A 19,652-nucleotide genomic window follows, 5' to 3' on the forward strand; every position below is an offset into this window, starting at 1 on the left:
ATTTAAATGTACATATGGATAATACTTACAGTAATATACAATTTTAAAGAAGAGCATTTGAATATGAATTAGATCATGCCATACCTACAATTCTGCAATTTGTTTTAATCCACTTAATAAAATATCAATGATTTTTCATTATCAAAATAGATCTATCCCCATATTTCAACAGCCTCACAATATTACATTGCATGATAGAATAATTTATTTAGTTTTTCCTCTGTTAAAAGGTATTTAGGGGCTTCCCTGGTGGCGCAGTGGTTGAGAATCTGCCTGCCGATGCAGGGGACGCGGGTTCGAGCCCTGGTCTGGGAAGATCCCACGTGCTGTGGAGCGGCTGGGCCCGTGAGCCACAATTACTGAGCCTGTGCGTCTGGAGCCTATGCTCCACAACAAGAGGGCCGTGATGGTGAGGGGCCCGCGCACCGCGATGAAGAGTGGCCCCCACTTGCCACAACTAGAGAAAGCCCTCACACAGAAGCGGGGACCCAGCACAGCCATAAATAAATAAATAAATAAATAAATAAATAAAAAAAAAAGGTATTTAGTATCTTTGCAACTTTTCTTTATAACAAAAAAGTATAATTTGTTCATATATAAGAATGTTTCCATAGGTTCTGTAAATGAAATATGTGTTAGAGTACACAGTTTAAAGTTTTAATGCTGCTAATATACAATAAAAATATACACTCTCATAGACAGTGTATATATCACCACATCCTTCCTAAAATTGAAGATTATGTAAAGTTTTGATTGTTGCAAATATGATGAGCTAAGAATGGTATCTTGAATTGTACTTCCATGATTAATAATGAAGTTAAGTTCATTGATTAACATTACTGGTCATTAAGATTTTGTCTTCTAAGAACTGTCATTCCTTGAACATTTTTCAAACAAGTTATTTGTATTTCTGTATTATATATAAAAGTGTTTTAAGGACTTGAATCAAGATGGCAGAGTAGGAGGATGTGGAACTCACCTCCCCCCATGAACACATCAAAAGTACACCTACATGTGGAAAAATTCTCACTGAAAACTAACTGGAGACTAGCAGAAAGACTCCTATACAACCAAGGTTGTAAGAAAGATACATGCAGGGTATGAAGGGAAGAGAAACAATCAGGTTGGGACCAGTGCTTCTTGGAGAAGACTCAGAGGAAATGGGAGATTACATGGGCATAGACCCTCTCTGGGGAGTGCACAGTTGAAGCTACATATTGGATGACCCGCCTTCAGAGTCTGACAAAGGGAATAGCCCCTTGGCTGGTTGGAGGCTCAGTGAGACTAACAGGAGGGCTGTGGGAAGCCTAGACTCTCTTTGTGAAGAGCACTCGAATGCTTGCTTGCTCCCAAAGCTGAGCAGAAAGGTTGGATTGGAACCATGTAGCTGGCTAAGACATTTCCTGTGACCAACCTAATGTGTGCCCTAGCCTGAATCAAGTGAACACTCTGGCCCCATTTGTTTCACACTGCAGCTCCACACTAAAGCAAAAGCAGCTAGAAATGAAGGAAAAGCTCAGCCATAAGATGCCACAATGACTCCAACACTAAACAGTGTCTGAGCAGGGACTGGGCAGCCATTACTGCTGATAGCACAGACAGCACATCACAGGAAGACCAGATCTCTGACAGTGGCCAGACTGCCACACTCTGTGCCCTGACACTTGCCCAAAACCCACACCATTACCTCTTGCTCCAGCATTGCTCTTCTCTGGGGCTAAAGGAGCCACTGCTGAGAAACAGAAGAACACACACTTAAAGGGAACTGAGGCACCTCAGACTCGACCCTTAGGGCTTCTGTTCCAGCAACTTGAGACCTGACTGACCCCCAATAGGGTGGTGACAGTCACTGAGCAGAGGGGAAGTCCCTCCTCACACCTGCTTCCTGCCCTAGGCCCTGAATCTCCAGCCCCTTCTCCTCCTATGGTGATAGATGCTAGCACACCTTGTGGAAACATGTGACTTGTGTTCATGTCAAATCTAGCTTTACCACCAAAGCCACTGGTCACAAACAGACTGTATCAGGATGTTCACACATAAGGACCCCCCTTTAAGACCGCCATAGATAACTGTTTTACCTAATTTCATAGAGACAAAGAAAAATAAGCAAATTGAGAAGACAGAGGAATTTTTCTCAATTGAAAGAGAAAGAAATAAAACCCTGAAAAAACAACTAATGAAACAGAAATAAACAACTTACTAGCTAAAGAATTCAAAGCATTAGTAATAAGAATGCTAATTGAATTATGTAAAGAATAGATGAACACAATGAAAGTTTTAACAAAGAAACAGAAAATATAAAAAAAGAATCAGTCAGAAGTAAAGAATAAAATAATTGAAATGAAAAACACACAAGAAAGAATGAACAGCAGACTAGGTGATACAGAAGAATACATAAGTGATCTGAAAGATAGAATAATGGAAACCACCAAGCACAACAGGTAAAAAGAAAAACAAATTTTAAAAAATGAAAACTGTTTAAGGGATCTTTGCGATAACATCAAACGTACAGGCATTCACATTATAGGGGTCCCAGAAGAGAAGAGATAGAGAAGGAGGTTAAAAATTCATTTAATAAAATTATGACAGAAAATTTCCCAAGCCTGAAGAAGGAAAGATATCCAGTTATAGGAAGAACAAAGAGTCCCAAATAAGATTGAACCCAAACAGACCCAAAGCAAGACATAATCATAATTAAAATGGCTGAAGTCAAAGATAAAGAAATAATTCTAGGTCATGGAGAGGAAAAGACTGCCGGATGACCCTAGTGCTAGAATCGGGCAGCTGGAGGCCCCTCCCTCCTTCCTGTCCTTGGAATATGCATCCACTTGCCATCCCTACACTAGGAGCCGCCCCAAGGGTGCAGTCCTCAGAGGGTGATGTGTTGCTGAGACCATCTGGATGGTCTGACTGAACCCAATTAAAGTCTTTATATACATTTTAAAATTCTGGCAGCCAGTGTGGAGGTCTGTTCATCTTGCAGTACCCAAGACAAGCCTCACATGTACTGTCCAAGTGACCTAGAAAAAGGCTGCACTGAAGGCCAGCAAGATGGCAGAGTAGAGAACATGAGCTCACCTCTTCTTATTAAAACACCAAAACCACAACTAACTGCTGAACAACCATCTAAAACAAACCAAAAAGAAACAAACAAACAAACAACAACAACAACAAAAAAAAAAAACACTGGAACCTACCAAAAAAGATACCTTATATCCAAAGACAAAAGAGAAGCCACAGCAAGACAGAGTGAAAGTCCTGAGCCTCACATCAGGATTCACAGCCTGGGAGTCTGACAGAAGAAGGAGGAGACCCCAGAGAATCTGGCTTTGAAGGCCAGTGGGGTTTGATTGCCGGAATTCCACAGGACAGGAGGAAAGAAAAACTGCACTCTTGGAGGGGGCACACAAGGTCCCATGTGCACCAGGACCCATGGAAAAAATAAGTGACCTCATAAGATACTGGGCCAGACCTACCTGCTAGTATTGCAGAGTCTGCTGTGGAGGTCGGGGGGGCTGTGGCTCAATGCAGGGACAAAGCAGCAGCAGTTCTGGCAAGTGTCCATTGGTGTGAGCCCTCCTGGAAGCCACCATTTCCTACCCAAGACCTAACCCCACCAAACAACCTGTAGGCTCCAGTGCTGGGATGCCTCAGGCCAAACAACCAACAGGGAGGGGACACAGCCCCACACATCAGCAGACAAGCTGCTTAAAGTCTTCCTGAGAAGAGCCCTGCCTACCAGAGGGACAGGACTCAGCTCCACCCACCAGGAGAAAGGAACCAAACCCTCCCACGAGGAAGCCTGCAAAAGCGTCTTAGACAGCCTCATATACTAGAGAGCACACAACAGAAGCAAGAAGAACTACACTCCTGCAGCTGGTGGAACTGACATCACAATCACAGAAAGGTAGGCAAAATGAGACATCAGAGGACTGCATCCCAGATGAAGGACAAAGATAAAACCCCAGAAAAACAAGTGAGTGAAGTGGACATAGGCAATCTAACTGAAAAATAATTCAGAGTAATGATAGTGAAGATGATCCAAGATCTTGTAAAAAGAATGGAGGCACAGATCGAGAAGATACAAGAAATGTTTAACAAAGATGTGGAAGCACGAAAAACAAACAGAGATGAACAATACAATAATAAATATTTAAAATACACTAGAAGGAATCAATAGCAGAGTAACTGAGGCAGAAGAATGGATAAGTGAGCTGGAAGACAGAATGGTGGAAATCACTGCTATGGAACAGAATAAAGAAAAAAGAATGAGAAGAAATCACAACAGTCTAAGAGACCTCTGGGACAACATTAAGTGCAACAAACATTCACATTATAGGAATCCCAGAAGGAGAAGAGAGAGAGGAAGGACCTGAGAAAATATTTGAAGAGATAATGGCTGAAAACTTCCCCAAGGTGGGAAAGAAAATAGCCACCTAAGTCCAGGAAGTGAAAAGAGTCCCAGGCAGGATAAACCCAAGAAGGAACATGCTGAGACACATAGTAATCTAACTGACAAAAATTAAAGACAAAGGAAAAATATTAAAAGCAACAAGGGAAAAGCAACAAATAACATACAGGAGAATCCCCATAAAGTAATCAGCTGATTTCTCAGCAGAAACTCTGCAGGACAGAAGGGAGTGGCATGATATTTTTAAAGTGATGAAAGGGAAGAAACTACAACCAAGAATATTCCACTTAGCAGGGATCTAATTCAGATTTCAGAGAAATCAAAAGCTGTACAGACAAGGAACACCTAAGATAATTCAGCATCACCAGACCAGCTTGGCAACAAATGCTAAAGGAACTTCTCTAAGTGGAAAAGAAAAGGCCACAAATAAAAACAAGAAAATTATGAATGGGAAAGTTGACGGGTAAAGGCAAATATAAAATAAAGGTAAGAAATCATTTACACACAATTATGATATCAGAACAAGAAATTGTGAAAAGAGGAGAGTAAAAATGCAGGATATTGGAAATACAATTAAAATTAAAAGACCAGCCACTTGGGAAATCCCTGGTGGCACAGTGGTTAAGAATCTGCTTGCCAATGCATGGGACATGGGTTTGAACCCTGGTCCGGGAAGATCTCACATGTCGTGGAGCAACTAAGCCTGTGCACCACAACTACTGAGTCTGCCCTCTAGAGCCTGAAACCACAACTACTGAGCCCACATGCCACAACTACAGAAGCTCCTGCATCTAGAGCCCATGCTCTACAGCAAAGACAAGCCACTGCAATGAGAAGCCCATGCACCTCAATGAAGAGTAGCCTCCACTAGCAGCAACTAGAGAAAGCCCACACACAGCCACAAAGACCAAATGCAGCCAAAAATTAATTGATTAATTTTTTTAAACAAGACCAGCAAGTTAAAACAATAATTTTATATACAGACTGCTATATCAATAACCCATGGTAACTGCAAAATGAAAACCTACAATAGATACAAGCACAAAAAAGAAATAGGATTGCAAAGACAACACTAAAGTTAATCATCAAATCAAAAGAGATGAGAGCAAAAGAAGAAGGGAAGAAAAAAGGCCTACAAAAAGAAATCCAAAACAATTGACAAAATTGAAATAGGAACATACATATCAATAATTACCTTAAATATAAATTGATTAAATGCTCCAATCAAATGACATAGACTGGCTGAATGGATACAAAAACAAGACCTGTATATATGCTGTCTACATGAGACCCAATTCAGATCTAGGGATATATACAAACTGAATGTGAGGGATGGAAAAATGTATTCTATGCAAATGGAAATCAAAAGAAACCTAGAGTAGGAACACTCACATCAGACAAAATGGATTGTTACAAGAGACAAAGAAGGAAACTACATAACAATCAAGGGATCAACCCAAGAAGAAGATAAAACAATTGTAAATATATATGCACCCAACATAGGAGCACCCCAATACATAAGGCAAATACTAAGAGCCATTAAAGGAGAAATCAACAGTAACACATCATCAGTGGGGTCTTTAACACCACACTTTCATCAAGGGAAGTTCATCCAGACAGATCAATTAGGAAACACAGGCCTTAAATGACACGTTAGACCAGATGGGCTTAATTGATATTTATAGGACATTCAATCCAAAAGCAGCAGAATACACTTTCTTTTCAAACTCACACTGAACATTCTACAGGACACGTCACATCTTGGGTCACAAATCAAGCCTCAGTAAATTTAAGAAAATTGAAATCATATCAAGCATCTTTTCTGACCACAATGCTATGAGATTAAAAACCAAATACAAGAGAAAAAAAACTGAAGAAATCATGAATACGTGGAGGCTAAACAGTACACTACTAAACACCTAAAGGATCACTGAAGAAATCACAGGAAATGAAAAATATATAGAGAAAAAAGAAAATGAAAGCACAACGATCCAAAACCTATGGGATATGGCAAAAGCAGTTCTAAGAGGGAAATTTATATCAATAAAATTTTACCCAGGAAACAAGAAAAATTAGAAATAAACAACCTAACTGCACACTTAAAGCAACTAGGGAAAGAAGAAGAAACAAAACCCAAAATTAGTAAAATGAAAGGAAGCATAAAGATCAGAGCAGAAATAAATGAAATAGAGATGAAGAAAACAATAACAAAAATCAAAGAAACTGAAAGCTGATTCTTCGAAAACATAAACAAAATTGATAAACCTTTAGCCAGACTCATCAAGAAAAAAGGGAGAAGGCTCAAATCAATAAAATTAGAAGACGAGCTTCAAGATGGTGGAAGAGTAAGACATGGAGATCACCTTCCTCCCCACAAAAACATCAGAAATACATCTACATGTGGAACAACTCCTACAGAACACTTACTGAACGCTGGCAGAAGACCTCAGACCTCCCAAAATGCAATAAACTCCACACGTACCTGGGTAGGGCAAAAAGAAAAAGAAAAAACAGAGACAAAAGAATAGGGACGGGACCTGTACCAGTGGGAGGGAGCTGTGAAGGAGGAAAGGTTTCCACACACTAGGAAGGCTTTTCACAGGCGGAAACTGTGGGTGGCAGAGGGGGAAGCTTCGGAGCCATGGAGGAGAGCACAGCAACAGGGGTGCAGAGGGCAAAGCAGAGAGACTCCCACACAGAGGATTGGTATCAACCAGCACTCAACAGCTCGAGAGCCTCGTCTGCTAACCTGCCAGGACGGTGGGGGGTGGGAGCTGAGGCTCCGGCTTCGGAGGTCGGATCCCAGGGAGAGGACTGGGGTTGGCTGCATGAACACAGCCTGAAGGGGGCTAGTGCACCAAAGCTAGCCATGAGGGAGTCCGGGAAAAAGTCTGGAGCTGCCAAAGAGGCAAGAGACTTTTTCTTGCCTCTTTGTTTCCTGGTACGGGAGAAGAGGGGATAAAGAGCGCTGTTTAAAGGAGCTCCAGAAATGGGCGCAAGCCATGGCTATCAGCGCAGAACACAGAGACAGGAATGAGATGCTAAGGCTGCTGCTACAGACACTAAGAAAACTGTGTGCAAGCACAGGTCACTATCCACACTGCCCCTCCCGGGAAACTGTGCAGCCCACCACTGCCAGGGTCCCGTGACCCAGGGACAACTTCCCCAGGAGAACACATGGCACACCTAAGGCTGTTGCAACGTCACACTGGCCTCTGCCGCCACAGGCTTGCCCCACATTCCATACCCTCCCTCCCCCTGGCCTGAGTGAGCCAGAGCCCCCTAATCAGCTGCTACTTTAACCCCATCCTGTCTGAGCGAAAAACAGACGCCCTCAGGCGACCTACACACAGAGGCAGGGCCAAATAAAAAGCTGAACCCCAGGAGCTGTGCAAAAAAAGAAGAGAAAGGGAAATTTCTCCCACCAGCCTCAGGAGCAGCGGATTAAATCTCCACAATCAACTTGATGTACCCTGCATCTGTGGAATACCTGAATAGACAACGAATCATCCCAAATTGAGGAGCTGGATTTTGGGAGCAATGACATGTATATTTTTTTCCATTTTATCTTTTTGTGAGTGTGTATGTGTATGTTTCCGTGTGTCATTTTATCTGTATAGCTTTGCTTTAACCATTTGTCCTAGGGTTCTGTCTGTCCTTTTTTTTTTTTTTTTGGTTTAGTTTTTAGCACTTGTTATCATTGTTGGATGTGTTTTTTGGTTTGTTTGCTGTCCTCTTTCCTTCTTTCTTTCTTTTCATTTATTACTTTTTTAAAAAATTTTTTAATCATTATTTTTTCTTTTTATTTTAATAACTTTATTTTATTTTATCTTCTTTATTTATTTTATTTTTTCCCTTTTATTCTGAGCTGTGTGGATGACAGGCTTTTGGTGCTCCACCCAGGCGTCAGGGCTGTGCATCTGAGGTGAGAGAGCCAAGTTCAGGACATTGGTCCACAATAGACCTCCCAGCTCCATGTAATATGAAACAGTGAAAATCTCCCAGAGATCACCATTTCAATACCAAGACCCAGCTTGACTCAACGACCAGTAAGTTACAGTGCTGGACACCCTATGCCAAATAACTAGAAAGACAGGAACAAAACCACATCCATTAGCAGAGAGGCTGCCTAAAATCATAATAAGGCCACAGACACCCCAAAACACACCACCAGACGTGGACCTGCCCACCAGAAAGACAAGATCCAGCCTCATCCATCAGAACACAGGCACTAGTCCCCTCCACCAGGAAGCCTACACAACCAACTGAACCAACCTTAACCACTGGGGGAAAATACCAAAAACAACGGGAACTACGAAAGAGCAGCCTGCGAAAAGGAGACCCCCAAACACAGTAAGTTAAGCAAAATGAGAAGACAGAGAAACACACAGCAGATGAAGGAGCAAGGCAAAAACCAAACAGACCTAACAAATGAAGAGGAAATAGGCAAGCTACGTGAAAAAGAATTCAGAATAATGAGAGTAAAGAGGATCCAAAATCTTGGAAATAGAATAGACAAAAATGAAAGAAACATTTAACAAGGATGTAGAAGAACTAAAGAAGAACCAAGTGACAATGAAAAACACAATGAATGACATTAAAAATACTCTAGAAGGGATCAATACCAGAATAACTGAGGCAGAAGAACGGATAAGTGACCTGGAAGATAAAATAGTGGAAATAACTACTGCAGAGCAGAATAAAGAAAAAAGAATGAAAAGAACTGAGGACAGTCTCAGAGACCTCTGGGACAATATTAAACGCACCAACATTCCAATTATAAGGGTTCTAGAAGAAGAAGAGAAAAAGAAAGGGACTGAGAAAATATTTGAAGAGATTAGAGTTGAAAACTCCCTTAATATGGGAAAGGAAATAGTTAATCAAGTCCTGGAAGCACAGAGAGTCCCATACAGGATAAACCCAAGGAGAAACACACCAAGACACATATTAATCAAACTATCAAAAATTAAATATAAAGAAAACATATTAAAAGCAACAAGGGAAAAACAACAAATAACACACAAGGGAATCTCCATAAGGTTAACAGCTGATCTTTCAGCAGAAACTCTGCAAGCCAGAAGGGGGTGGCAGGACATATTTAAAGTGATGAAGGAGAAAAACCTACAACCAAGATTGCTCTACTCAGAAAGGATCTCATTCAGATTTGAAGGAGAAATTAAAATCTTTACAGACAAGCAATAGCTGAGAGAGTTCAGCACCACCAAATCAGCTCTACAACAAATGCTAAAGGAACTTCTCTAGGCAGGAAACACAAGAGAAAGAAAACACCTAAAATAACAAACCCAAAACATTTAAGAAAATGGGAATAGGAATATACATATCGATAATTACCTTAAATGTAAATGGATTAAATGCTTCCACCAAAAGAAACAGACTGGCTGAATGGATACAAAAACAAGACCACTATATGTGCTGTCTACAAGAGAACCACTTCAGAACTAGGGACACATACAGACTGAAAGTGAAGGGATGGAGAAAGATATTCCATGCAAATGGAAATCAAACGAAAGCTGGAGTAGCAATTCCCATATCAGACAAAATAGACTTTAAAATAAAGACTATTACAAGAGACAAAGAAGGACACTATATAATGATCATGGGATCGATCCAAGAAGAAGATATAACAATTGTAAATATTTATGCACCCAACATAGGAGCACCTCAATAAATAAGGCAAATACTAACAGCCATAAAAGGGGAAATCGACAGTAACACAATCATAGTAGGGTACTTTAACATCCCACTTTCACCAATGGACAGATCATCCAAACTGAAAATAAATAAGGAAACACAGCTTTAAATGATACATTAAACAAGATGGACTTAAGTGATATTTATAGGACATTCCACCCCAAATCAACAGAATACACATTTTTCTCAAGTGCTCAAGGAACATTCTCCAGGATAGATCATATCTTGGATCACAAAGCAAGCCTTGGTAAATTTATGAAAATTGAAATCATATCAAGTATCTTTTCTGACCACAATGCTATGAGACTAGATATCAATTACAGGAAGATATCTGTAAAACATAAAAACAAATGGAGGCTACACAATACACTACTTAATAACGAAGTGATCACTGAAGAAATAAAAGGGGAAATCAAAAAATACCTAGAAACAAATGACAATGGAGACACGACGACCCAAAACCTATGGGATGCAGCAAAAGCAGTTCTAAGAGGGAAGTTTATAGCAATACAAGCATACCTCAAAAAAGAGGAAACATCTCAAATAAACAACCTAACCTTGCAACTAAAGAAATTAGAGAAAGAAGAACAAAAAAAACCCCAAGGGTAGCAGAAAGAAAGAAATCATAAAAATCAGATCAGAAATAAATGAACGAAGGAAACAATAGCAAATATCAATAAAACTAAAAGCTAGTTCTTGAGAAGATAAACACAGTTGATAAACCATTAGCCAGACTCATCAGGAGAAAAAGGGAGAAGACTCAAATCAATAGAATTAGAAATGAAAAAGGAGAAGTAACCACTGACACTGCAGAAATACAAACGATCATGAGAGATTACTACAAGCAACTCTATGCCAATAAAATGGACAACCTGGAAGAAATGGACAAATTCTTAGAAATGCACAACCTGCCGAGACTGAACCAGGAAGAAATAGAAAATATGAACAGAACAATCACAAGCACTGTAATTGAAACTGTGATTAAAAATCTTCCAACAAACAAAAGCCCAGGACCAGATGGCTTCACAGGCGAATTCTACAAAACATTTAGAGAAGAGCTAAGACCTATCCTTCTCAAACTCTTCTGAAATATTGCAGAGAGAGGAAAACTCCCAAACGTATTCTACGAGGCCACCATCACCCTCATACCAAAACCAGACAAAGATGTCACAAAGAAAGAAAACTACAGGCCAATATCACTGATGAACATAGATGCAAAAATCCTCAACAAAATACTAGCAAACAGAATCCAACAGCACATTACAAGGATCATACACCATGATCAAGTGGGGTTTATTCCAGGAATGCAAGGATTCTTCAATATATGCAAATCAATCAACGTGATACACCATATTAACAAACTGAAGGAGAAAAACCATATGATCATCTCAATAGATGCAGAGAAAGCTTTCGACAAAATTCAACACCCATTTCTGATAAAAGCCCTGCAGAAAGTAGGCATAGAGGGAACTTTCCTCAACATAATAAAGGTCATATATGACAAACCCACAGCCAACATCATCTTAATGGTGAAAAACTGAAACAATTTCCACTAAGATAAGGAACAAGACAATGTTGCCCACTCTCACCACTATTATTCAACATAGTTTTGGAGGGTTTAGCCACAGCAATCAGAGAAGAAAAAGAAATAAAAGGAATCCAAATCGGAATAGAAGAAGTAAAGCTGTCACTGTGTGCAGATGACATGACACTATACATAGAGAATCCTAAAGATGCCACCAGAAAACTACTACAGCTAATCAAGGAATTTGGTAAAGTAGCATGATACAAAATTAATGCACAGAAATCTCTTGCATTCCTATACACTAATGATGATAAATCTAAAAGTGAAATTAAGAACACACTCCCATTTACCATTGCAACAAAAGGAATAAAATATCTAGGAATAAACCTATCTAAGGAAACAAAAGAACTGTATGAAAAAAATTATAAGACACTGATGAAAGAAATTAAAGATGATACAAATAGATGGAGAGATATACCATGTTCTTGGATTGGAAGAATCAACATTGTGAAAATGACTCTACTACCCAAAGCAATCTACAGATTCAATGCAATCCCTACCAAACTACCTCTGGCATTTTTCACAGAACTAGAACAAAAAATTTCACAATTTGTATGGAAACACAAAAGACCCCAAATAGCCAAAGCAATCTCGAGAACGAAAAATGGAGCTGGAGGAATCAGGCTCCCTGACTTCAGACTATACTACAAAGTTACAGTAATCAAGACAGTATGGTGCTGGCACAAAAACAGAAACATAGGTCGATGGAAGAGGATAGAAATCCCAGAGATAAACCCACGCACATATGGTCACCGTATCTTTGATAAAGGAGGCAAGCATATGCAGTGGAGAAAAGACAGCCTCTTCAATAAGTGGTGCTCAGAAAAGTGGACAGGTACATGTAAAAGTATGAAATTAGAACACTCCCTAACACCATACACAAAAATAAACGCCAAAGGATTAAAGACCTAAATGTAAGGCCAGACACTACCAAACTCTTAGAGGAAAACATAGGCGAACACTCAATGACATAAATCACAGCAAGATCCTTTATGACCCAGCTCCTAGAGAAATGGAAATAAAGACAAAAATAAACAAATGGGACCTAATGAAACTTAAAAGCTTTTGCACAGCAAAGGAAGCCATAAACAAGACCAAAAGACAACCATCAGAATGGGAGAAAATATTTGCAAATGAAGCAACTGACAAAGGATTAATCTCCAAGATTTACAAGCATCACATGCAGCTCAATAACAAAAAAACGAACACCCCAATCCAAAAATGGGCAGAAGACCTAAATAGACATTTCTCCAAAGAAGATATACAGATTGCCAGCAGACACATGAAAGAATGCTCAACATCATTAATCATTAGAGAAATGCAAATCAAAACTACAATGAGATATCATCTCACACTGGTCAGAATGGCCATCATGAAAATATCTAGAAACAATAAATGCTGGAGAGGTTGTGGAGCAAGGGGAACCCTCTTGCACTGTTGGTGGGAATGTAAATTGATACAGCCACTATGGAGAGCAGTATGGAGGTTCCTTAAAAAACTAAAAATAGAACTACCTTATGACCCAACAATCCCACTACTCGACATATACCCTGAGAAAACCATAATTCAAAAATAGTCATGTACCAAAATGTTCATTGTAGCTCTATTTACAATATCCAGGACATGGAAACAACCTAAATGTCCATCATCGGATGAATGGATAAAGAAGATGTGGCACATAGATACAATGGAATATTACTCAGCCATAAAAAGAAACCAAATGGAGTTATTTGTAGTGAGGGGGATGGAGTTAGAGTCTGTCATACAGAGTGAAGTAAGTCAGAAAGAGAAAAACAAATACAGTACGCAAACACATATATATGGAATCTAAGGGGGGAAAAAAGGTCATGAAGAACCTAGTGGCAAGATGGGAATAAAGACACAGACCTACTAGAGAATGGACTTGAGGATATGGGGAGGGGGAAGGGTAAGATATGACAAAGTTAGAGACTGGCATGGACATATATACACTATCAAACCTTAAATAGATAGCTAGTGGGAAGCAACCACATAGCACAGGGAGATCAGGTCTGTGCTTTGTGACCACCTAGAGGGGTGGGATAGGGAAGGTGGGAGGGAGGGAGCTGCAAGAGGGAAGAGATATGGGAACATATGTATATGTATAACTGATTCACTCCATTATAAAGCAGAAACTAACACACCATTGTAAACCAATTATACTCCAATAAAGATTTTTTTAAAAATAAAGTAAAATAAACAAATGGGACCTAATGAAACTTAAAAGCTTTTACACAGCAAAGGAAACCATAAACAAGACCAAAAGACAACCCTCAGAATGAGAGAAAATATTTGCAAATGAAACAACTGACAAAGGATTAATCTCCAAAATTTACAAGCAGCTCTTGCAACTCAATAACAAAAAAACAAACAACCCAATCCAAAAATGGGCAGAAGACCTAAATAGACATTTCTCCAAAGAAGATATACAGATTGCCAAAAAACACATGAAAGAACGCTCAACATCATTAATCATTAGAGAAATGCAAATTAAAACTACAATGAGATATCATCTCACACGGGTCAGAATGGCCATCATCAAAAAATCTAGAAACAATAAATGCTGGAAAGGGTGTGGAGAAAAGGGAACACTCTTGCACTGTTGGTGGGAATGTAAACTGATAGAGCCACTATGGAGAACAGTATGGAGGTTCCTTAAAAAACTAAACATAGAACTACCATACGACCCAGCAATGCCACTACTCGGCATATACCCTGAGAAAACCATAATTCAAAAAGAGTCATATACCAAAATGTTTATTGCAGCTCCATTTACAATAGCCAGGACATAGAAGCAACCTAAGTGTCCATCATCAGATGAATGGATAAAGAAGATGTGGCACATATATACAATGGAATATTACTCAGCCATAAAAAGAAACGAAATGGAGTTATTTGTAGTGAGGTGGATGGAGTTAGAGTCTGTCATACAGAGTGAAGTAAGTCAGAAAGAGAAAAACAAATAGAGTATGGTAACACATGTATATGTAATCTAAGGGGGGAAAAAAAGGTCATGAAGAACCTAGTGGCTAGACGGGAATAAACACACAGACCTACTAGAGAATGGACTTGAGGATATAGGGAGGGGGAAGGGTAAGATGTGACAAAATGAGAGAGTGGCATGTACATATATACACTACCAAACCTAAAATAGATAGCTAGTGGGAAGCAACTGCATAGCACAGGGAGATCAGCTCTGTGCTTTGTGACCACCCAGAGGGGTGGGATATGGAGAGTGGGAGGGAGGGAGATGCAAGAGGGAAGAGATATGGGAACATATGTATATGTATAACTCATTCACTTTGTTATAAAGCAGAAACTAACACACCATTGTAAAGCAATTATACTCCAATAAAGATGTTAAAAAAATAGAGATAGGGGTCCAGTTTCATTCTTTTGAATGTGGATGTCCAGTTTTAACAACATCATTTATTGAAGAGATTATACTTTCTCTGTGTGTGTTCTTGGCATCCCTGTCAAAGCTCAATTGACTGTATATACATGGGCTTATTTCTGGGTTCTTTTTTCCGTTCCACCAGTGTAGGTGCCAATTTTTTCACTGCCATACCGTTTTGATTACTATAGCTGTGTAATATAATTTAAATTCCGGAAGTGTGATCCCTCTAGCCTTATTCTTCTTTCTTAACCTTGTTTTGGCTATTGAGGTTCTCTTGTGATTCCATGTAAATTTTAGGGTAGTACTTTCTATTTCTGTAATAATGCAATTGGGATTTTTATAGGAATTGCATTGAAACAGTACATTGCTTTGAATACTATGGACATTTAAACAATATGCATTTTTCCAATAGAAGAAAATTGGATATTGTTCTACTTATTTGTGTCATCTTCAACTTCTTCTACCAGTGTCATTATTTTCAGTGTACAAGTTTCACATACTTGGTAAAATTTATTCCTAAGTATTTTAGTTCTTTTGATACTATTATAAATGGAATTGTTTTCTTAACTTCTGTTTCAGGAAGTTCAACGTTAAGGTATATAAATGCAACTGATTTTAGTATTTGACTTTATATCCTGCAACCTTACTGAATTTGTTTATTAGATCTAATAGTTTTCTGATGGAAACTTTAGGGCTTCTTACATATAAGACTATGTCATCTGCAAACAAAGATAATTTTACTTCTTCCTATCTTATTTGGTTGTCTTTGATTTCTTTCTCTTTCCTAACTGTGGTGACTAGGATTTCCAGTAGCATGTTGAATAGAGGTGGTGGGAGTGAGCACCCATTTCTAGTTGCTAATTGAAAAGACAATTTTCACCATTGTGTATGATGTTAGCTGTGGGGTTGTCATACATGGTTTTTATTAAGTTGAGGTAACCCCCCTTCTATATGTAACTTGTTGAGAATTTTTATCACAAAAGGATGTTGACTTTTGTCAAATGCTTTTCCTGCATCTATTAAGATGATCATGATTTTTAACCTTCATTCTATTAATGTGGTATATCAAATTGACTCATTTTCATATAATAAAACATCTTTGCCTCCCAGGGATAAATCCCACTAGATAATGGTGTGTAATACATTTTATGTGATGTTGAATTCATTTTGCTAGTATTATCTTGAGGATATTTCCATCTATGTTCTTCAAGGATTTTGATCTGAAATTTTCATTTCTTGTAGTTACTTAAAATGGCTTTGGTATTAAAATAATTGTGGCCTCCAAAAATGAATTTGTAAGTGTTCACTCCTCTTTAATTTTTTGGATGAGTTTGATAAGAATTGACATTACCACCTTTCTAAAAGTTTGGTAAAACTCACTATTGAGGGGCCTCCCTGGTGGTGCAGTGGTTAAGAATCCGCCTGCCAATGCAGGGGACATGGGTTCGATCCCTGGCCCGGGAAGATCCCACATGCCACGGAGCAACTAAGCCTGTGTGCCACAACTACTGAGCCTGTGCTCTAGAGCCCGCATGCCACAACTACTGAAGCCCATGTGCCTACAGCCCATGTGACACAACAAGAGAAGCCCCTGCTCTCCACAACTAGAGAAAGCCCACATGCAGCAATAAAGACCCAACATAGCCAAAAATAAAAACAAATAAATAAATAAATTTATTTTTTAAAAAAATTAAGAAAAAAACACTATTGAGTTATCAGGTTCTGGGGCTTTCCTTGCTGGAAGGTTTTTGATTATTGATTCATTCTTCTTACCCATTATTTGTTTGCTCATATTTTATATTTCTTTATGATTCAGTCTTGGTATGTTGCATGTTTCTGGTAATATATCCATTTTTCTATGTTTTTTTTAAAGCCTTTTTTTAAAAATTTTATTTATTTATTTATTTATGGCAGTGTTGGGTCTTCGTTTCTGTGCGAGGGCTTTCTCTAGTTGCGGCAAGTGGGGGCCACTCTTCATCGCGGTGCGCGGGCCTCTGACTATCGTGGCCTCTCTTGTTGCGCAGCACAGGCTCACAGATGCGCAGGCTCAGCAATTGTGGCTCATGGGCCTAGTCGCTCCGCGGCATGTGGGATCCTCCCAGACCAGGGCTCGAACCCATGTCCCCTGCATTGGCAGGCAGACTCTCAACCACTGCGCCACCAGGGAAGCCCCATTTTCTATGTTATCTAATGTCTTGGCATATAATTTTTCATACTAGTTTCTTATGTATTTCTACTATATCAATTGTAATATCTCCAGTTTCATTTATTTTATTTGATTATTCTCTTTTTGTCTCAGTCAGTTTAGCTAAAATTTTGTTAATTTCTTTTTCTTTTAAAAAATAAGCTGTTATATTCATTAATCTTTTCTGTTACATTTCTATTTTATTGTTATAAAATAGCTGCTATTACAGCTCAAATGTTTATTATTTCCTTTCTTCTGCTAACTTTGGGCTTAGTCTGTTCTTTTGCTGGTTCCTTGAGATGTAAGGTTAGTTCTCTTGAGATCTTTATTTTTCTTAATGTAATTGTTTATCACTCTAACTTTCCTCGTAGAACTGCAATTGCTGAATCCCATAAGTTTTAGTATGTTGCTTTTCTATTTTCTTCTCGATACTTTTCATCTCTCTTTTTATTTTTTCTTTTATCCATTGATTTTTTAGGAGTCTATTGTTTAATTTTGACATCTTGATGAATACTCTTGTTTTCCTCCTGTTATTGATTTATAATTTCATAATATTGTGGTTGGAAAACATACCTGATATGACTTCAGTCTTTATAAATTTGTTAAAACTTACTTTGTGAATAATATATGATCCATCCATGAGAATGTTTCTTGTGTGTTCTGCTGCTATGGGATGGAATGTTCCTATGTGTCTTCTAGGTCCATTTAGTCTAATGTGTACTTCAGATCCATTATTTTCATGTTAACTTTCTGTCTGGATGATCTATCCATTATTGAAAGTGGAGTATTGAAGCACCTTACTATTATTGCATTGCTGTCTAATTTTGCCTTCTGTTCTGTTAATAGATATTTAATATATTTAGGTGCTCCAAAGTTGAATGAATATATGTTTACAGTTATTATACCCTCTTGATGAATTAATCATTTTATTATTATATGGTGGCATTTGTCTCTTTTCACAGCTTTTATTTAAATTGTATTTTATCTGATATAAGTAAATCGACCCTTAACTCTATTGGTGTTCATTTACATGGAATATCTTTCCCATACCTTCACTTTCAGTCTATGTGTTTCCTTAAACCTTAAGTGAGTTCTGTAGCAGCAAACACTTGAGTCTCACATTTTTACCCACTCAGCCATTCTATGATTTTGATTGAAGAATTCAAACTATTTACATTGAAAGTAATTACTGGTACCTAAGGAATTACTTTGTAATTTTTAAATTGTTTTCTGATTCTTTTGTAGTTCCTTTGTTTCTCTCTTGCCATCTCCTTTGTGAATTGATAATTTTTGTAAGAGTATGGTTTGATTCTTTTCTCTTTGTCTTTTGTGTTTTATAATTTTTGTAAGAGTATGGTTTGATTATTTTCTCTTTGTCTTTTGTGTATCTATTGGTTTATAGGTCTTATACTATACAATACTATACTATACTATACTATACTATACTATACTATACTATACTAAAGTTTTAGCTTTCTGGTTACTGTGTAGCTTTCATAATATGTCTTACAGCTTTAATAGTCTATTTTAAACTGATAAGAACTTAACAACTGTTCCATATAAGAGGTTTCCACATCTTCTCACCTTAACGCCACATTTTATGTTGTTGGTGTCACGATTTATATAATTTAAACTTTTTTCCTTCCCTTTACTTTTAATTATGATATAATTGACATACAACATTACATGAGTTTCAGATTTACAAAAGAATGATTCAATATTTGTAAATATTTTGAAATGATCATGACAAGAAGTCTGATTAACATCAATCAGAATGCATAGCTACATTTTTTTTCTTGTGATGAGGACTTTTAAGATCTACTCTCTTAACAACTTTCAAATATGCAATCAAGTACTATTAACTGTAGTCATAATGATGTAGTATACATCCCCATGACTTGTTTTATATTTGGATGTTTGTACCTTTGTACTCCCTTCACCCACATAACCCACCCTCCACCTCTGGCAACCACCAATCTGTTCTCTATGAGCTTCTTCTTTTTTGTGTTTTTTTTTACATTCCACATATAAGTAAGATTGTATGATATTTTTCTTTCCCTTTCTGAATTATTTCACTTAGCATAATGTCCTCAAGGTCCATCTGTATTATCTCAAGTGGCAAGATTTCATTTTTATTTATGGCTAAATTGTATATGTATTATACCTTCTTTGTTCATTCATATATTGATGTTGTTGACCTGAAACAGACTGCCAATATCTCTCCAACAAATATAGGTTTATGCCTTCGTTCCCAGGGACTGAAGGGAGGAGAGGACCTGATTTAGAATCAAGACTCGGGTCGAGAGAAGATGGCGGAAGAGTAAAACGCGGAGATCACCTTCCT

This window comes from Balaenoptera borealis (genome assembly GCF_965194805.1).
Source record: "Balaenoptera borealis genome assembly, chromosome: X".
In the NCBI taxonomy this organism is placed as follows: domain Eukaryota; kingdom Metazoa; phylum Chordata; class Mammalia; order Artiodactyla; family Balaenopteridae; genus Balaenoptera; species Balaenoptera borealis.